An 18,538-nucleotide genomic window follows, 5' to 3' on the forward strand; every position below is an offset into this window, starting at 1 on the left:
ACTGAAAGCTTTCCCCTAAGGTCAGGAACATGGTTGGGATGTCCACTATCACCACTGCTATTCAACATAGGACTAGAAGTCCTAGCCTTAGCAATCAGACAACAAAATGAAAGGCATCCAAATCAGCAAGGAAGTAGTCAAACTCTCACTCTTTGCAGATGACATGATACTCTATATGGAAAACCCAAAAGACTCCACTCCAAAATTGCCAGAACTCATAGAGGAATTCAGCAAAGTGGCAGGATATAAGATCAATGCACAGAAATCAGCTGCATTTCTATACACTAACAATGAGACAGAATAAAGAGAAATTAAGGATTCGATCCCATTTACAATTGCACCCAAAACCACAAGATACCTAGGAATAAACCTATCCAAAGAGGCAGAGGACCTGTACTCAGAAAACTATAGAACATTTATGAAAGAAATTGAGGAAGACACAAAGAAATGGAAAAACACTGCATGCACATGGATTGGAAGAACATATATTGTTAAAATGCCTATGCTATGTAGAGTGATCTATACATTCAATGTAATCCCTATCAAAATACCATCAACTTATTTCACACAATTGGAAAAAATAATCCTAAAATTTGTATGGAATCAGAAAAGACCCTAAATAATCAAAGGAATGTTGAAAAAGAAAACTGAAACTGGTGGCATCACAATTTCAGACTTTAAGTTCTATTACAAAACTGTAATCATCAAGACAGTATGGTACTGGCACAAAAACAGACCCTTAGATCAACAGGACAGAAGAGAGAATCTAGAAATGTACCCTCGACTCTACGGTCAACTAATCTTCAACAAAGAAGCAAAGAATATCCAATGGAAAAAAAGACAGTCTCTTCAACAAACGGTGTTGGGAAAATTGGACAGCCACTTGAGGAAGAATGAAACCGGGCCATTTCCTCACACCATACACAAAAACAGACTTAAAATGGATGAAAGACCTGAACGTGAGACCGGAATCCATCAAAATCCTACAGGAGAATACAGGCAGCAACCTTTGTGACCTTGGCTGCAGCAACTTCTTCCTAGACATGACTCCAAAAGCAAGGGAAACAAAGGCAAAAATGGACTATTGGGACTTGACATCAAGAAAAAAAGCTTTTGCACAGCAAAGGAAACAGTCAACAAAACCAAAAGAAACCAAAAGAATGAGAAAAGATATTTACAAATGACATATCAGATAAAGAGCTAGTGTCCAAAATCTATAAAGAACTTACCAAACTCAACACCCAAAGAACAAATAATCCAATTAAGAAATGGGCAGAAGACATGAACAGACATTTCTCTAAAGACATAAATGGTTAAGAAACACATGAAAAAATGCTCTACCTCACTTGGCATCAGGGAAATACAAATCAAAACTACAATGAGATACCACTTCACACCAGTCAGAATGGCTAAAATTAACAAGTCAGGAAATGACAGGTTGGTGAGGATGTAGAGAAAGGGGAACCCTGTACATTGTTGATGGGAATGCAAGCTGGTACAGCAACTCTGGAAAACAGTATGGAGGTTTCTCAGAAAGATGAAAATAGAGCTACCCTACCCTATGACCCAGCAATTGCACTACTGGTTATTTACCTCAAAGACACAATTGTAGTGATCCGAAGGGGCACCTGCACCCCATTGTTCAAATAGCAGCAATGTTCAAAATAGCCAAACTATGGCAAGACCCCAGATGTCCATTAACAGATAAATGGATAAAGATGTGATGTGTGTGTGTGTGTGTGTGTATATATGTATATATATATACACACACACACAAACAGAATACTACTCAGCCATGAAAAAAATTGAAATCTTGCCATTTGCAATGATGTGTATAGAACCATAGGATATCATTGCTAAATGAAATAATTCAATCAGAGATAATTATCATATGATCTCACTCACATGTGGAATTTAAGAAACAAAACAGGAGATCATAGAGGAAGAGAGGAAAAAAATAAAACAAAATGAAATCAGAAAGGAAAACAAACCATAAGAGACTCTTAATCATAGGAAACAAACTGAGGGTTGCTGGAGGGGAGGGGGGCAAGGGGATTGGGTAACTGCATGATGGACATTAAGAAGGGCATGTGATATAATGAGCACTGGGTATTATATAAGACTGACAAATCACTAACCTCTACCTCTGAAACCAGTACAACACTATGTTAATTAACTGAATTTAAATAAAAATTAAAAAAATTAGTACACTGAATCCATCAACACATAAAAAGTATTATATAACACAACCAAGTGAGATTTATCCCAGAAATGCAAGGTTGGTTTATCATCTAAAAATCAATGATTTTGGGGTGTCTGAGTGGTTCAGTTGGTTAAGCATCTGCCTTTGGGTCAGGTCATGTTCTTAGGTTCCTGCTCCGTTGGGAGTCAGCTTCTCCCTGTCCCTCCACCCACTCTCAACCCTTCCCTGCTCATGTATGCATGTGCTGTTTCTCTCTCTCTCAGGTAAATACATAAAATCTTTTAAAAAATTAAAATCAATTAATTTATTATGTCATATCAATAAAGGACAAAACTCATATGATCATATCAATCGACAAAGCATTTGACAAAATTTGGCACCTTTTCTTAATAAAACCACAAAACAAACTAATAATATAAGGACGCTTCCTCAACCTTATAAAGGGCATATACTAAAAAAACCCCATAGCTAACTTCACATATAATGGTGACAGACTGCATGCCTTTCTCTTAAGATCAGGAATAAGACAAAGATGTCTGTTCTCATCACTTCTTATTAACACTGTACTGAAGGAGGTTCTAGTCAGGGCAATTAGGCAAGAAAATGAACTAGAATGAAACCTAGGTTGGAAAGGAAGAAGTCAAATGTTTGCAGATAATGTGATCTTGTATATAGAAAATCCTAAGGAATTCCCTAAAAATCTATTATAGCTAATAAATGAGTTTAGTCAAGTTGTTTATATATTGAATATAAAAATCAAGTGTATTTCTACATGCCAGCAATGAAAATCTAAAAATGAAATTAAGAAAACAATTTGATATATACCAAAAAGAATAAAATGCTTAGAAATAATTTTAACAAAAGAAGTGTGAGATTCATACTCTGAAAATTATAAAATATTACTGAAAGAAATTAAAGAAGATTTAAATAAATGGAAAGACACCTATGCTCATGGATTGGAAGACTTAATGTTATTAAAACACTGATATTCTCCAAATTGATTTACAGATTCAACACAATTCTCTACAGAATCCCAGATGACTTCTTTTTGGAAATTGACAAGCCTAAAATTCACGGAACCCAGAATAGTCAACATAGTCTAGAGAATGGAGAACAAAATTGAAGGACTCACTCTTTCCCATTTCAAAACTTACTTCAAAGCTACAGTAATCAAGATAGTGTGGAGGGGACCCGGATGGCCCAGTTGATTAAGCATCTGATTTTGGCTCAGATTGAAAACTAAGGGCCCTGGATCGAGCTCTGTGTTGGGCTCCCCACTCAGTGGGGAGTCTGCTTGTCCCTGTCCCTCTTCCTCTGCTCCTTCCTCCACTTGTGCTCTGCCTCAAATAATTTTTTTTTTTTAAAGATAGTGTGGTACTAGGATAGGAATAGACATATAGATCAATTTAGGGTTCAGAAATAAGCCTTCACATTAAGTCAACTGATTTCCACAAGGTGGAAAGATAATTCAATGGAGAATAGTCTTTTCAATAAATGGTGCTAGGACAACCAGATATTCACATGCAAAAGAATGAAACTGGACTCCCACCCTATAATAAATTTTTAACTATAATAAAAATTTAACTCCAAGTGGTTCAAAGATCTAAATGTAAGAGTTAAAATTATAAAGCTCTTAGGAAACATAAGTGTAAATATCTGTGGTTTTCAATTAGGCAGTGATTGGTTAGATATGACACAAAAAGACCAAAGACAAAATAAATAAATTGAACTTCATTAAAATTAAAAACTTTTGTCCTGCAAAGGATATCCTCAATAAAGTAAAAGACAACTAGGGTATGGGGGAAATATTTGTAAATCATGTATCTATTGATAGGGATCTGAATCAAGAATACATAAAGAACTCTTAACAACTTATATTGAAAGTATAAATAACCCAATGGGCAAAAGATCTGATTAGTCATTTCTCTTAAAAATGGCCTATAAGAGAAAGGAGAGATCATGACCAACACCAAAGAAATACAAACGATTTTAAAAACATATTATGAGCAGCAATACACCAATAAATTAGGCAATCTAGAAGAAATGGACGCATTCCTGGAAAGCCACAAACGACCAAAACTGGAACTGGAAGAAATAGAAAACCTGAACAGGCCAATAACCAGGGAGGAAATTGAAGCAGTCAACTCCCAAGACACAAAAGTCCAGGGCCAGATGGTTTCCCTGGGGAATTCTATCAAACGTTTAAAGAAGAAACCATACCTATTCTACTAAAGCTGTTTGGAAAGATAGAAAGAGATGGAGTACTTCCAAACTCATTCTATGAGGCCAGCACCACCCTAATTCCAAAACCAAAGACCACACCAAAAAGGAGAATTATAGACCAATATCCCTGATGAACATGGATGCAAAAATTCTCAACAAGATACTAGCCAATAGGATACAACAATACATTAAGAAAATTATTCACCATGACCAAGTAGGATTTATCCTCGGGATGCAAGGCTGGTTCAACACTTGTAAAACAATCAATGTGATTCATCATATCAACAAGAGAAAAAACAAGAACCATATGATCCTCTCAATAGATGCAGAGAAAGCATTTGACAAAATACAGCATCCATTCCTGATCAAAACTCTTCAGAGTGTAGGGATAGAGGAAAGGGAACTTTCCTCAACATCTTAAAAGCCATCTACGAAAAGCCCACAGCAAATATCATTCTCAATGGGGAAGCACTGGGAGCCTTTCCCCTAAGATCAGGAACAAGACAGGGAGGTCCACTCTCACCACTGCTATTCAACATAGTACTAGAAGTCCTAGCCTCAGCAATCAGGCAGCAAAAAGAAATAAAAGGCATTCAAATTGGCCAATAAGTCAAACTCTCCCACTTCACCGATGACATGATACTCTACATAGAAAACGCAAAAGACTCCACCCCAAGATTGCTAGAACTCATATAGCAATTTGGCAGCGTGGCAGGATACAAAATCAATGCCCAGAAGTCAGTGGCATTTCTATACACTAACAATGAGACTGAAGAAAGAGAAATTAAGGAGTCAGTCCCACTTACAATTGCACCCAAAAGCATAAGATACCTAGGAATCAACCTAACCAAAGAGGTAAAGGATCGATACCCTAAAAACTATAGAACACTTCTGAAAGAAATTGAGGAAGACACAAAGAGATTGAAAAATATTCCATGCTCATGGATTGGAAGAATTAATATTGTGAAAATGTCAATATTACCTAGGGCAATTTACACGTTTAATGCAATCCCTATCAAAATACCATGGACTTTATTCAGAGAGTTGGAACAAATTACTTTAAGATTTGTGTGGAATCACAAAAGACCCCGAATAGCAGGGGAATTTTAAAAAAGAAAACCATAGCTGGGGGCATCACAATGCCAGATTTCAGGTTGTACTACAAAGCTGTGATCATCAAGACAGTGTGGTACTGGCACAAAAACAGACACATAGATCAATGGAACAGAATAGAGAAGCCAGAAGTGGACCCTCAACTTTATGGTCAACTAATATTTCACAAAGCAGGAAAGACTATCCACTGGAAAAAAGACAGCCTCTTCAATAAATGGTGCTGGGAAAATGGGACATCCACATGCAGAAGAATGAAACTAGACCACTCTCTTGCACCAGACACAAAGATAAACTCAAAATGGATGAAAGATCTTAATGTGACACAAGAATCCATCAAAATCCTAGAGGAGAACACAGGCAACACCCTTTTTGAACTTGGCCACAGCAACTTCTTGCAAGATACATCCATGAAGGCAAGAGAAACAAAAGCAAAAATGAACTATTGGGACTTCATCAAGATAAGAAGCTTTTGCACAGCAAAGGATACAGTCAACAAAACTCAAAGACAACCTACAGAATGGGAGAAGAGATTTGCAAATGACGTATCAGATAAAGGGCTACTATCCAAGATCTATAAAGAACTTATTAAACTCAACAGCAAAGAAACAAACAATCCAATCATGAAATGGGCAAAAGACATGAACAGAAATCTCACAGAGGAAGGCCTAGACATGGCCAACAAGCACATGAGAAATGCTCTGCATCACTTGCCATCAGGGAAATACAAATCAAAACCACAATGAGATCCCACCTCACACCAGTGAGAATGGGGAAAATTAACAAAGCAGGAAACCACAAATGTTGGATAGGATGTGGAGAAAGGGGAACCCTCCTGCACTGTTGGTGGGAATGTGAACTGGTGCAGCCACTCTGGAAAACTGTGTGGAGGTTCCTCAAAGAGTTAAAAATAGATCTGCCCTATGACCCAGCATTTGCACTGCTGGGGATTTACCCCAAAGATACAGATGCAATGAAACGCCGGGACGCCTGCACCCCGATGTTTATAGCAGCAATGTCCGCAATAGCCAAACTGTGGAAGGAGCCTTGGTGTCCACTGAAAGATGAATGGATAAAGAAGATGTGGTTTATGTATACAATGGAATATTACTCAGCCATTAGAAACGACAAATACCCACCATTTGCTTCGATGTGTATGGAACTGGAGGGTATTATGCTGAGTGAAGTAAGTCAATCGGAGAAGGACAGACCTTATATGGTCTCATTCATTTGGGGAATATAAAAAATAGTGAAAGGGAATAAAGGGGAAAGGAGAAAAAATGAGTGGGAAATACCAGAAAGGGAGACAGAACATGAGAGACTCCTAACTCTGGGAAACGAACTAGGGGTGGTGGAAGGGGCGGTGGGCGGGGGTGGAGGTGACTCGGATACGGGCACTGAGGGGGGCACTTGATGGGATGAGCACTGGGTATTATTCTATATGTTGGCAAATTGAAAATCAATAAAAATAAATGTATAAAAAATGGTCTATAAGCACGTGAAGATGGCTCAACATCATTAGCCAGTATGGAAATGAAAATCAAAATTATACCAAGATACTACTTCATATCCACTAGGATAGAATTCACAAATCTAAATGAAAAACCTAAAACTATACAATTAGAAGCAAGCACAGAAGAAAATCTTTGTGACCTTAAGTTAGGCAAAGGCTTCTTTGATCCAACAGTAACAGCATAACTGATAAACTGGACTTCATCAAAATTTATTAACTTGTCCTCTTTGAAATATATTGTTAAGAGAATGAATAGACAAATTACAGACCTGGAGAAAATAGGTGCAAAGCATATATCTGATAAAGGACTTATATTCAGCATATATACTTAAAAACTATCAAAATGTGGTAACAGAAAAAAACACAACTCAGTTAAAACTTGGCAAAAAGCACAAACACTTCAAATAATCCCATGAAAAAAATATTCAACACTGTCAAACCACAAGGAGATACCATTACACAGAATGGCTAATTTTAGAAAAGTTAAAATTAAAAAGTGATGTGTTGGTGACAATGTGGAAGAACTACAACTTTCATATCCTGCTGGTGGGAATGTAAAATGACTTTACAGTTTCCTAACAAGTTAAACGTAAGCCTATCTTGATTCAGTCATTTCATTCCTAGATATTGATCTGAGAGAAATGAAAGCATATGTTTGTACAAAGATTTGTATACAAATACTCATAGTTTTATAGGTAATAGCCAAAAACTAGAAACAACTCAAGTGTTTACAAGTGAATGGATAAATAAACTGGTATAGCCATTCTGATACATGTATCATAATGGGTGAATCTCAGTAATTATTCTTAGTGACAGACAACAGAAGATTATATACTGTATGATTCCATTTATATAAAATTCCAGAAAATGTAAGCAATTTGTAGCGATAGAAAACAGTATGAGTCAGTGGTTGCCTGCTGGGGGGGGGGGGGGTGGGTGGGAATAGAGGGTCAGAGAAGTGGTAACAGGAAGCAATTATAAAAGAGCACAGGAAACTTTTAGGAATGATAGATATGATCTATCATTTTGACTGTGGTGATGATTTCAAAGGTGTATACATATGTTCAAATTATCAAATTATATACTTTAAATATATATAGTTTACTGTATGTCAATGATACTTCAATGAAGCTATTTACAAAATAAAACAAAATCAGATTTAGTTTTAGTAGTAGCACCAAAGAAACATTTTAGAAAAACTCCATTGTGTTCATTAAGACAAGCATGAAGATTTGTTGATTCCAAGTTTGAATTTAAAACACAAAAATAAGAGGGTTACCTGGCTGGCTAAGTCAGTAGAGCATAGAACTCTTGGTTTTGGGGTTGTGAGTTTGAGTCCTACACTGGGTGTAGAGATTACTTAAAAATAAAAAATCTTGGGCAGCCCCGGTGGCGCAGCGGTTTAGCACCGCCTGCAGCCCGGGGTATGATCCTGGAGACCCGGGATCGAGTCCCACATCGGGCTCCCTGCATGGAGCCTGCTTCTCCCTCTGCCTGCTTCTCCCTCTGCTTGTGTCTCTGCCTGCGTCTCTATGAATAAATAAATAAAATCTTTAAAAATAAATAAAATAAAATAAAAAATAAAAAGTCTTTAAAAAAACAAAAACAAAATTAAACAACTGCTCTCTAAAAAAAGCAGAACTTATATTACTCTGAAGGTCTCATTACATCTGTTCTATTTGCATTGTGATTTTGAGACAACAGAAAAGCGCTAAACACAGTTCATTCTATGACACTGATCCTACACATAATAATATGACTTTTAAGCAGTTTCTACTCAATCTTTTGATTCTATAATTTTATAGTACTACTTACACATATTTCATACATAATTTCCATGATACTTATACTGCAGTGTGTCAAAATAACCTCTGCAGTAAGAGTAACCTACTACGTTTTGCAAAATACAATCCATTTGAATCTATTTATTTTAAAAGTTCTATTCCATATAGTCTTCCTAAATTTTTGTACAATTTCTTACTAAAGTTTTCAAAACCTAAATTTATAATTTTTAGCTCATTTTTTACATAACAAAAACAAAGTTACAAAATTATTTGGAAAACATAAGCACTGTCAGAAAAACAAACTAAGACATTACGAAGTATAAATAAATATTTATAAGGGAAGGAATTAGAACCTTTTATTTCTTCAGCAATTGATGAGTTACAATGATACATGGATTTTTTTTTAACATGTTATTGAATAAATGGTTTGTAAGTCTTTAGAAATAAAAGTACTGATCACCAGAAAGTAGTACTCATTCATAACAAATGTTTAAGTACCTACTATGCCTTAAGCACTGCTATGGATTGAATGCTTCTCTCCCCAGCCCCCATTCATATGTTGAAGTCCTAACCTCCAATGTGATAATATTAGGGATAAGGCTTTTGGGAGGTTAAGTAGGTCATGAGGGTCCACCCTTCCTTAATGGGATTAGTGCTTTTATGAAAGAGATCCCAGAGAGCATCATAGCCCTCTTTCAGCCATGTGAAGATACAGGTTGGCAGTCTGTAATAACCCAGAAAAGGGCCCTCACCAGAGCTCGACTATGCTGGCACTCTGATCTCAGACTAAGAGAAATAAGTTTCTATTATTCATAAGCCAGTCTATGGTACTTTGTTATAGCTGTCTTAATTGATTAAGACAGTCACACTGTGTTGGGAGCTAAGAACAAGTAATACCAGATCATTTTGAGAAGTGTTTCTGGGGAAAATTATATTCAAGGTACCCAGATTTCAGCAAAACAAGTAATAGTAATATTCATGCTAACATTATAGGTAAAACAGAAATATGTGTCAAAAGTAGCCTGTGGCACAGGAAAAACAACTACAAAAATCAAGTAGATATAATAGCTACTTAATAATTGTATAATCTTGGGCAGGCATAATACTTACCTATCTGGCTTTCATCTATAAAATGAAGTATTTGTCTAAAATGACCAAGGTCCAACCTTCCAAGATGTTTCAATTCCTTTCATTAAAGATAAACTACAAATAGACACAGACACACACACACACACACACACACACACACCTTATTTTTTGGAGGGCAAATTTGATTTAATGTACATGCTTTTTAATCCAGCAATTCACAATTCCACTTTTAAGATTTTTAAGACTCCATACTGGGGCAGCCTGAGTGGCTCAGCGGTTTAGCGCCACCTTCAGCCCAGGGTGTGATCCTGGGAGCCCAGGGTCGAGTCCCATGTCAGGCTCCCTGCATGGAGCCTGCTGCTCTCTCTGCCTGTGTCTCTGCCTCTCTCTCTCTCTCCCCCTCTCTCTTTGGGTCTCTCATGAATAAATACAAAATCTTAAAAAAAAAAAAAAAAAGGACTCCATACTACATAAATACTCATACTAGTGTGTAATCACATCTATGTTTACTACTGCTATATGTAACAGCAAAATAAAAGCAACTTAAAGTCTATCAAAAGGAGAAAGATTAAGTAAACTGTAGATATTTATACAATAGAGTATTCAAAAGGAATGAGTTTGACCCAGATGTTTTAACACAGATGATACCTATAAAATGGTATTAACAGATTATAAACTTTTCTCTTAGTTTATCTTGTCCATATAATAGGCTTGGGAGCCAGATGGGCTAAATTCATACATCTGCTCTACAACTTTCTAATTCTTTATTATTCTTTAATCTCTGTAAGCTTTTCTCATCTGTTTAGTAGGAATACAGTATTGCAGTATTATTTTAACAATTAGTCAATTAAAACATGACAAGCATTAAGTGCTCAGTGTTAGGTGTTATTCCCCTTAGGCAAAGTTTTGTTTTGTTGTTAATGGAGTCAAATGGTCTCTTCCTGCAGGACTTCTCCATTTTAGCTTTCCTACTAGAAATAATCCTAAACAGCCAATTCTTACCATGTATTAAATAGCCAATTCTTACCATGCTCTTGTCACTAATTTGAAATACCGTTTTTGTCATAAGCAAAATTCCTATGCATATGGAGGTCTATTTCTGGCTCTAAACCAGGGGTTAACAAACATTTCAGGTAAAGGGCCATGTAGTGAATTATCACAACCATTTAGCTCTGCCCTGGAGCACAAAAACAGCCACAGAAAATGTGTAAATAGGGTGTCATCTGGGTGGCTCAGCAGTTGAGCTTCTGCCTTTGGTTCAGGGCATGATCCCGGGTCTGGATCGAGTACCACATCAGGCTCCCTGCGTGGAGCCTGCTTCTCCCTCTGCCTACGTCTCTGCTTCTCTGTCTCTCATGAATAAATAAATGAAGAAAAAAAAAAAAAAGGAAATGTGTAAATGAGTGAGCATAGTTGTATTCCAATGGATACTGAAAGTTGAACTACCTATAATTAATCTCACAAAATATTATTCTTCTTTTGTTTTCATTTTTTGTTTGTTTTCAAGCACTTAAAAATATAAAAGCCACTCCACTCTTAGGTCACAGGTCATACTAAATATAGGTGGCCAGTCATATTTGGCAATTCATGGTCTGAATCTTTACATTTTTGTATACTTAAATTTTTTTTACATTTCTAAAATTTCACAAAATAAATACACATGGGAAAAAAGTTAAATATTAGGGTATAAAGGGAAACTTCTTCCTTCTAGCCCAGAGGCCCAGGTCTCTTCACCAGTTTTCATGTATCCTTCCAAATCTACTGCCACTATATTAAACATCCCAGCATAACATGTGGAACCATGTTATTTCACCTATAGAATAAATTTCTGAAAATGGAACTGCTAAGTCAAAGTTCCTTAAAGTTTTTATTCCAGCATGTAAATTGGTCAGTATCTAATCTATAGCTTTTCCCTTGCTCAGGTTAAGCCTTCCAAGATGGCTTTACCTATTTCCCACCTTCCCAAACAACTTTTAAAATCATGTTAAGTATTTGTTCCAGATTATAGACTTTAACTACTAAGTTCTATGAATCCTTCCTGAGCATGTCTTAGTTATCATTATTAATGCCTTGTAGCCAAGAAATAAATTATACTATTTTCTTTGGTCACTATTTCTTGATTTCCACATCTATTTTTCTTGGATTAATTTTTTACTTGAGGGACACCTGGGTGGCTCAGCGACTGAGTGTCTGCCTTTGGCTCAGGGCATGATCCTGAGAGCAGGGAGCCTGCTTCTCCCTCTGTGTCTCTCATGAATAAATAAGTAAAATCTTTGAAAAAAAATTTTTTTTTCACTTGATACAATACATCCTAGGGTATTCCTAGTGGGTGTGGGTGAAAATAACTTTGTTTTGTCCCTACTTTTTTTTTTAAGATTTTTTTTTTTTTTTTAAAGAATAAGAGAGTGAGTGAGCATGGGTTGAGGCAGAGGGAGAAAGAAACTCCAGCAGATTCCTCGCTGAGCTCGGAGCCTGACATGGGGCGTGATCTCAGAACCCCAAGATCATGACCTGAACTAAAACTAAGAGTCAGAAGCTTAGTTGACTGTGCTGCCCAGAGGCCCCTATTTTGCCCCCACTTTGAATGACAGGTATAATTTCTTAGTTCAAAATATGTCTCATAAGTACTTTTTAAACACTGCTCCACTGTTATCTAACATTCCATGTTCCAGATTAGAAGTCTAAGTGCAAATTTTGTTTTCACTCCTTTATAGGCAGCTTATGGAAGCTTATGAGACTGTATATTAATTTATTCATGAAGTTCATAACTTTCATTGGAATGTATCTTTGTGTGTCTATCGATACTCTTAAGACTCTCAGTCTAGTCCACTGTCTAGTCCATTCATAAACTCAGATACTTTGAAATTTCCTCGTTTCCTTCCTTTCTTCTTTTGACATAGTATTTTGTTTCCATTCTACCATAAGGTAAGAATGCAAAATCTGGTATCTATTTTGATTTGCGAGGGGGAGAAGAAAGGAGGAGAGTGGGAAACAGGGACTGTTAGCACAACCAGAAACCCTTAACCCATGCCACATCTTTCTACAAGCCTGCTAAAAAGGTATACTTACTGATCATTCCCACTACACAGATGAAATGGAGACCAAAGAGGGAAGGGCTGATTTAGATTTGCCAGTACTTCATCTTCTGATACATCTTTCTAGAGGCCCAAGATTCTGCCTGGATACACCTACCCTCATGATTTTTGTGGTTGTTTCTCCTTTTCTAATTTCTATTCCTTCCTAGAACTGCTATGAGATTTTCACTGACTCTTCTGGATCTATTTTTCATGTCATAGCTATTTTTTCCCCTACTTTCTATGTTTTAATATTCAAGAACTGTTTGTTTTCAGGGCAGCCTGAATATGTTCAATAGGCATGATGCCCTCCCAAATCTGAACATACTAATAGTAATTTCAAAGTTTTCTTCTGTTTCTTACATCAACTCTATTGATTCAGGTCTATTTCTATGTATTTGTTCAGCCTGGGGCATCTCTCATATGCTACTGATTTCTGTTGTTTGTCCCCATTATAAATGTATCAGCAACTCAGCATCTGTTGGAAATCACTGTACTCCTGGGTAAATTCACATTTGTAACAATTTTATATTTACACACAGTACTTATATAGTACGTTAGCAACAAGATAAGTTCTTTGACTTGCAGTCCCATGATTCTTCAATCCATTTTTAGTCCTATCCTTGTGGTGTTTCGTTTCCCCTAACAACCACCAACTTGAGTAACACAGTTCTTACCTAAGTGTTATGCAATAAGCTTCAGGGATAGATCGTCACCAGCTCTATCTAACAGACTTATCTAAGAGTTAAACAAATAATGACAGTCTGGCAGAAGATTGTTACAGGTGTGCAACCAAATAAATAAATAATAATATAGTAATGAATCACTTAAGTCTTGAACTCAAAATAGTTATCCTTTTTACAGAAGTTAAAAGAAATTATACTGAAAAAGAAAGACTCTATCTTGGCTCAAACCATTTTCTGCCTACCTTATGATAGTTATTCCACAGCTGAAGAAATGCACATAGGTGTTCACCAATAACATTTATAAGAATGTTCCTAGCATTCTTCAAAATATGTAAAAATAGAAATTGAAAACACAAATATCCATCAACAGAAGAATAGTCATATAGTCTTATCAATGGAATATTGAACAGCAATTTTAAAAATGAACTTGAAACATCATGGGTGAATCTCACAAGCAATGTGCTGAGCATAAACAAAACAGATAATGACAGAAATCAGAACACTGATGTGGGTGGGTAAGAGTAAAACTCGGAAGAAGCAGAGGGAAACTCCTGGGATGATGGAAATGTTCTATAAGTGTAATTTGGTGTAGCTTATGGTTACACAAGTTATTAAATATATAAAAACCCACTCAGTTGTGCAATTAAGATTTATGTACCTGATGACTTCATCTGTATTTCATACTTAAATAAAAAAGTTGAGAAAGAAAAAAAAATGTAATTTCCAAACTGTCTGGAATGAAAACTATGCATATTTATGTCGATATTCAATAAATATTGGAACAGTTAACCATATTTAGCCATAAATATTGGAAACCCAACACCCTTTTTACATTTAGTCATAAGACAGCTTTAGACACATCAGGATAATAATACAGAATGAAGGTTAACATTGTTAGTCATAAAACACTTGGTTTCCCACCTCCAAGTATGGAAGGACTGTTTTAATACAACATTTTTATTTATTTATCTTTTAGATTTACTTATTTATGAGAGACACACAGAGAGAGGCAGAGACACAAGCAGAGGGAGAAGCAGGCTCCCTGCGGGGAGCCCTATGTGGGACTCGATCCCAGGGCTCCGGGATGACGCCTGAGCCTAAGGCAGATGCTCAAATACTGGGCCACTCAGGTGCCCCTTAATACAACATTTAAAGACAACATTGATTCCACCAGAAATGAGGACTCAGCTCCTGAGAATCTTCAATGAGATTAAATGTCCAGACACTGCATATAAATCTCAAGGACAGGCTGAAAGATAAAAGCTTAAGATTTATAACTGAATTTTCATCCTGCCAATAATGTCACCACACACGCACACACTTAAAGCATCACTATTGCGTTTAGAAATGATTCCTCCGAAAGTTGTTCAGGAATAGCGCAATTTTCCAGATGAAGACTGAAAATGCAAGAGGCTCCCGGTCCTGTAGCCTCCTCGGCCGCACTGATTCCTACACAAATGTGCATCTCTGAAAGGCGCCTGCTTTCCTGTCGGGCAGATACAGACAGAAGCGGCGAGGGGCTGCTGTCAAGAGAACACTACGTTAGCGCCCCACGGAGGCAACAGCTGACTAGAGAGTTTACGCACGGAGAGAAGCGGGGAGGATGGCGCGTTAGATGAAAAAAGAAAGTGGTAAAAATGAAACACACCCAAAGCAACGGTCCTCTGACAGCATCGTTCTCCAAAGAGAACTCAAACTGCTCCGAAAAGCTGTGACTCTTCCTGACACCGCAGCGGTCCTCCGAGGGCTTGTCCAGGAGGGGACCCCATCCGATAGGGGCCTCCCGCCCCCGTCCCAACCCCCGAGCTCGCCCGTGAAGCGACCCGACCCGGACCGGGACCCGCAGCCCTCCGCCCGGGCCCGAGCCGCGAGAGCCGCGAGAGCCGCGGACCGGCGACGCTGCGTGGGGCCGCGTACTCACCGCGCTCACCCGTGCATGCAAGGCCACCACCGCCCGGCTACGCCTCCTCCCCGGCTGCAGGCAGACACCAGCGGCGCCCGGCGCGCAGGGGACACCACCGCCTCCGAGCCCCCCGCGCTCCGCCGCGCCGACAACCGCCACTTCCGGCGCGCGTGAGGAAATGAGGCTGCCGCCGCGGCGCGCGCCCGCCCCGCCCCGCCCCGCCCACGCGGCCCCGCCCACGCCCCGGCCCCGCCCACTGCCGACCCCGACGGCCCCGCCCACTTTCCCGCCCGCGCCCACTGTCGGGCTTAGGAAGCCTAGAAACTGGCATATGGTTCTGATTAATCAATTGTCTATTTAAAGTGTGTGTGTGTGCGCGCGCAGCTCGATAAATGATCTGTGGAGACCGGGAGATTGCCCCAGGCAGAAAACCGTTTCCGCCGGAGCAAGAGTCTGCGGAGACCCGAGTACCAGCCGGCGGCGCACGGCGGACTCTAGGAGTGGGAGGCACTCGGCTGAGGATGACAGCTCTGTCCTGCCCGGGCCCCCTGTCCTGGGAGCTTGAAGGGTTGATGAATGCCTTGGTGGACGCTGAGCTAAGGACTGATAGGTCGCCAGAGGTGTTCGGGCAGCCTCGAGGGTGCTGGGCTGCGCGTGGACCGCAGCAAGGAAGTCCTGAGCTGCCGCTGGGCCTTTGGACCAGGATTTCCTTGTATGTGAACCGAGGGATTTGAGGTAGACATTGTGGAAGACGGCTTGAGATCTGATATTGTCTGATTTTAGTGGGGGGAGGGGGGAGAAGGCCCTCCCCAGCATCCCCTCTACTCAACTGCTTATTTCAGGGCATCCCCAAGGCACTTTGTCCTGCCCGAGGGAGATGGTCTGAGCAGGGGAGGGGATGTCAGGCAGCACCAGCCCCTGCCTGTGTCTGGGCAGGACACGAAGGTTCTAAGGGCAGCTCTGGGGTCTGGCCTCCCATCAGGCTCGGCTTTCCTCAGCGCAGGTTACCACACAGCCTCTCTTAGCCTTTTTCCTCAAGCTGTGTTGTAGGGACAATAACAATAGCAGACGCTTCCCTAAGGTTGTTGTGAAGGTTAAAAGCAATTCTGTGTCTGAAGGGTTTGGCACTCTACCTGGCAGGTGGCAGGCAATTGAAGGTTACTGTCACCATTGAATACATTACTTAGAGCAGAAAATGGAGGCGACTATGGGATGCATCCTGTAGAAGTAGCATTCCCAGAAAGGAGGACTTGCTCCTAATCACAGCTGTCTTCACTGGATGATGGTTATTGGGATGTCTTTAATACAGATAGTCTTCTCAGATATGTCTGTGGGAAATCCCACAGGTAAGAGAGTCTGGATAGCCTTCTTCTAAGATAGGCTTGCTGAATGTCCAGCCTCTTCCTTTTTTTTTTTTTTTTTTTTAAAGATTTATTTATTTATTTATTCATGAGAGACGCAGAGACACAGGCAGAAGGAGAAGCAGGCTCCATGCAGGGAGCCCGATGTGGGACTCGATCCCCGGTCTCCAGGATCATGCCCCGGGCAGAAGGCAGTGCTAAACCGCTGAGCCACCGGGGCTGCCCTCCAGCGTCTTCCTAATTTCAAGTTGTCATTCCTCTTTCATGTCATTTCTGCGCAAATGTAAATAAACATTTATAGTGTTAACACTCCTTCCCCAAATCTGGCCCAAGACTAAATAATTCATCTAGTCATAGATTCCATGGGTCTGTGACCTTCTGAGGATAAGGACCATGTCTTTTTCCTCTACCAGTACTTTATACATAGGAAGTGTTCAATAAATGTGAATTGAATTGATTAAAATAAGAACACACAAGGATCTCTCCCTTACTCAGAATCTCTGCCACTTGACTAGCCCCTTGAGCAGATGGCAGGAATGATTAAGTTTACTGTCTGACATAATTAAGCTTTCTGTCTGGATGCCTAGTTATGCTCCAGTATGGCAATCAGTCTTGTGTGAGTCTATGTAGTATAAATTAGTTATCTAGTGTTTTTTTAAAAGATATTTGTTCATGAAACACACACACACACACACGCACACACACATACACAGAGAGAGAGAGAGAGAGAAAGAGAGAGAGAGAGAGAGAGAAAGAGAGAGGCAGAAACACAGGCAGAGGGAGAAGCAAGATCCACTCAATCCCAGGACCCCAGGATCACGCCCTGGGCTGAAGGTGGCACTAAACTGCTGAGCCACCTGCGCGTCCCAAGTTATCTAGTGTTTAAGCCTGCCATGGTTGTTTGTCCTATAAGTCTGAGGATCCAACTTGGGAGTGTGAATGGAAAGGTGAAGTATTCTCTCTTGGGAGAATTAGAGAGTGGGTACAGAGCACAACATTGGTGGATTTAAGAGGTTAAGACAGAAGTTCTTTGGGCAGCCCAGGTGGCTCAGCGGTTTAGCGCTGCCTGCAGCCCCAGGGTGTGATTCTGGAGACCCAGGATTGAGTCCCACGTCAGGCTCCCTGCATGGAGCCTGCTTCTCTCTCTGCCTGTGTCTCTGCCTCTCTTTCACTCTCTCTGAATAAATAAATCTTTTTTTAAAAAAAGAGGTTAAGACAGAAGTTCTTTAAATACTTAAAGTGTTACTGCAAGTAAATATAAATGGCAGGCCACTGAACTGTCAGAGGATTACATTCCCAGGGTGGCAGCTTTGAAGCTCTCAATCCAAGTCTAAGTCCACTACATATCCTCAGTTAAGATGTTGTAATCTGCCTGTATTTGACATTCCTGATGATGGCCCTTAGGAAGTCTACAGAAAAAGGAGTATCTGGACCTGTCTTCTACTCTCATATCCAATCATGGCAAATGCTTAGGCTGTCCTCTCTTTCTGCTGTCCTTGGACACTTTAAATTGGATGAGGACTATCTACTCCCCCAGGGCAGGAACATGGCCTCTCCTTTTTCTCTCAGGCACCCCTAAACCAGGCCCAGGA

At 39.5% G+C, this 18,538-nt stretch overlaps 1 protein-coding gene across 9 annotated transcripts in view; it reads right to left on the minus strand.

Annotated features, from left to right (window-relative positions):
- The window catches only part of CSGALNACT2 (chondroitin sulfate N-acetylgalactosaminyltransferase 2), a 56,073-nt gene extending 40,273 nt beyond the window's left edge, over positions 1-15,800 (minus strand). For 7 of the 9 annotated variants that reach the window (XR_011997489.1, XR_011997491.1, XR_011997490.1 and 4 more), the window contains exon 1: positions 15,604-15,790. The gene's annotated coding sequence lies outside the window, so the exon portion shown is untranslated. Of the gene's footprint in view, positions 1-15,603 lie in introns of all 9 variants that reach the window. The other 2 variants (XM_025990390.2, XM_072739459.1) reach the window with 2 other exon arrangements.
- Positions 15,801-18,538: the final 2,738 nt, after the last annotated feature.

Source organism: Vulpes vulpes, chromosome 15 (genome assembly GCF_048418805.1).
Source record: "Vulpes vulpes isolate BD-2025 chromosome 15, VulVul3, whole genome shotgun sequence".
Taxonomy (NCBI): Eukaryota; Metazoa; Chordata; class Mammalia; order Carnivora; family Canidae; genus Vulpes; species Vulpes vulpes.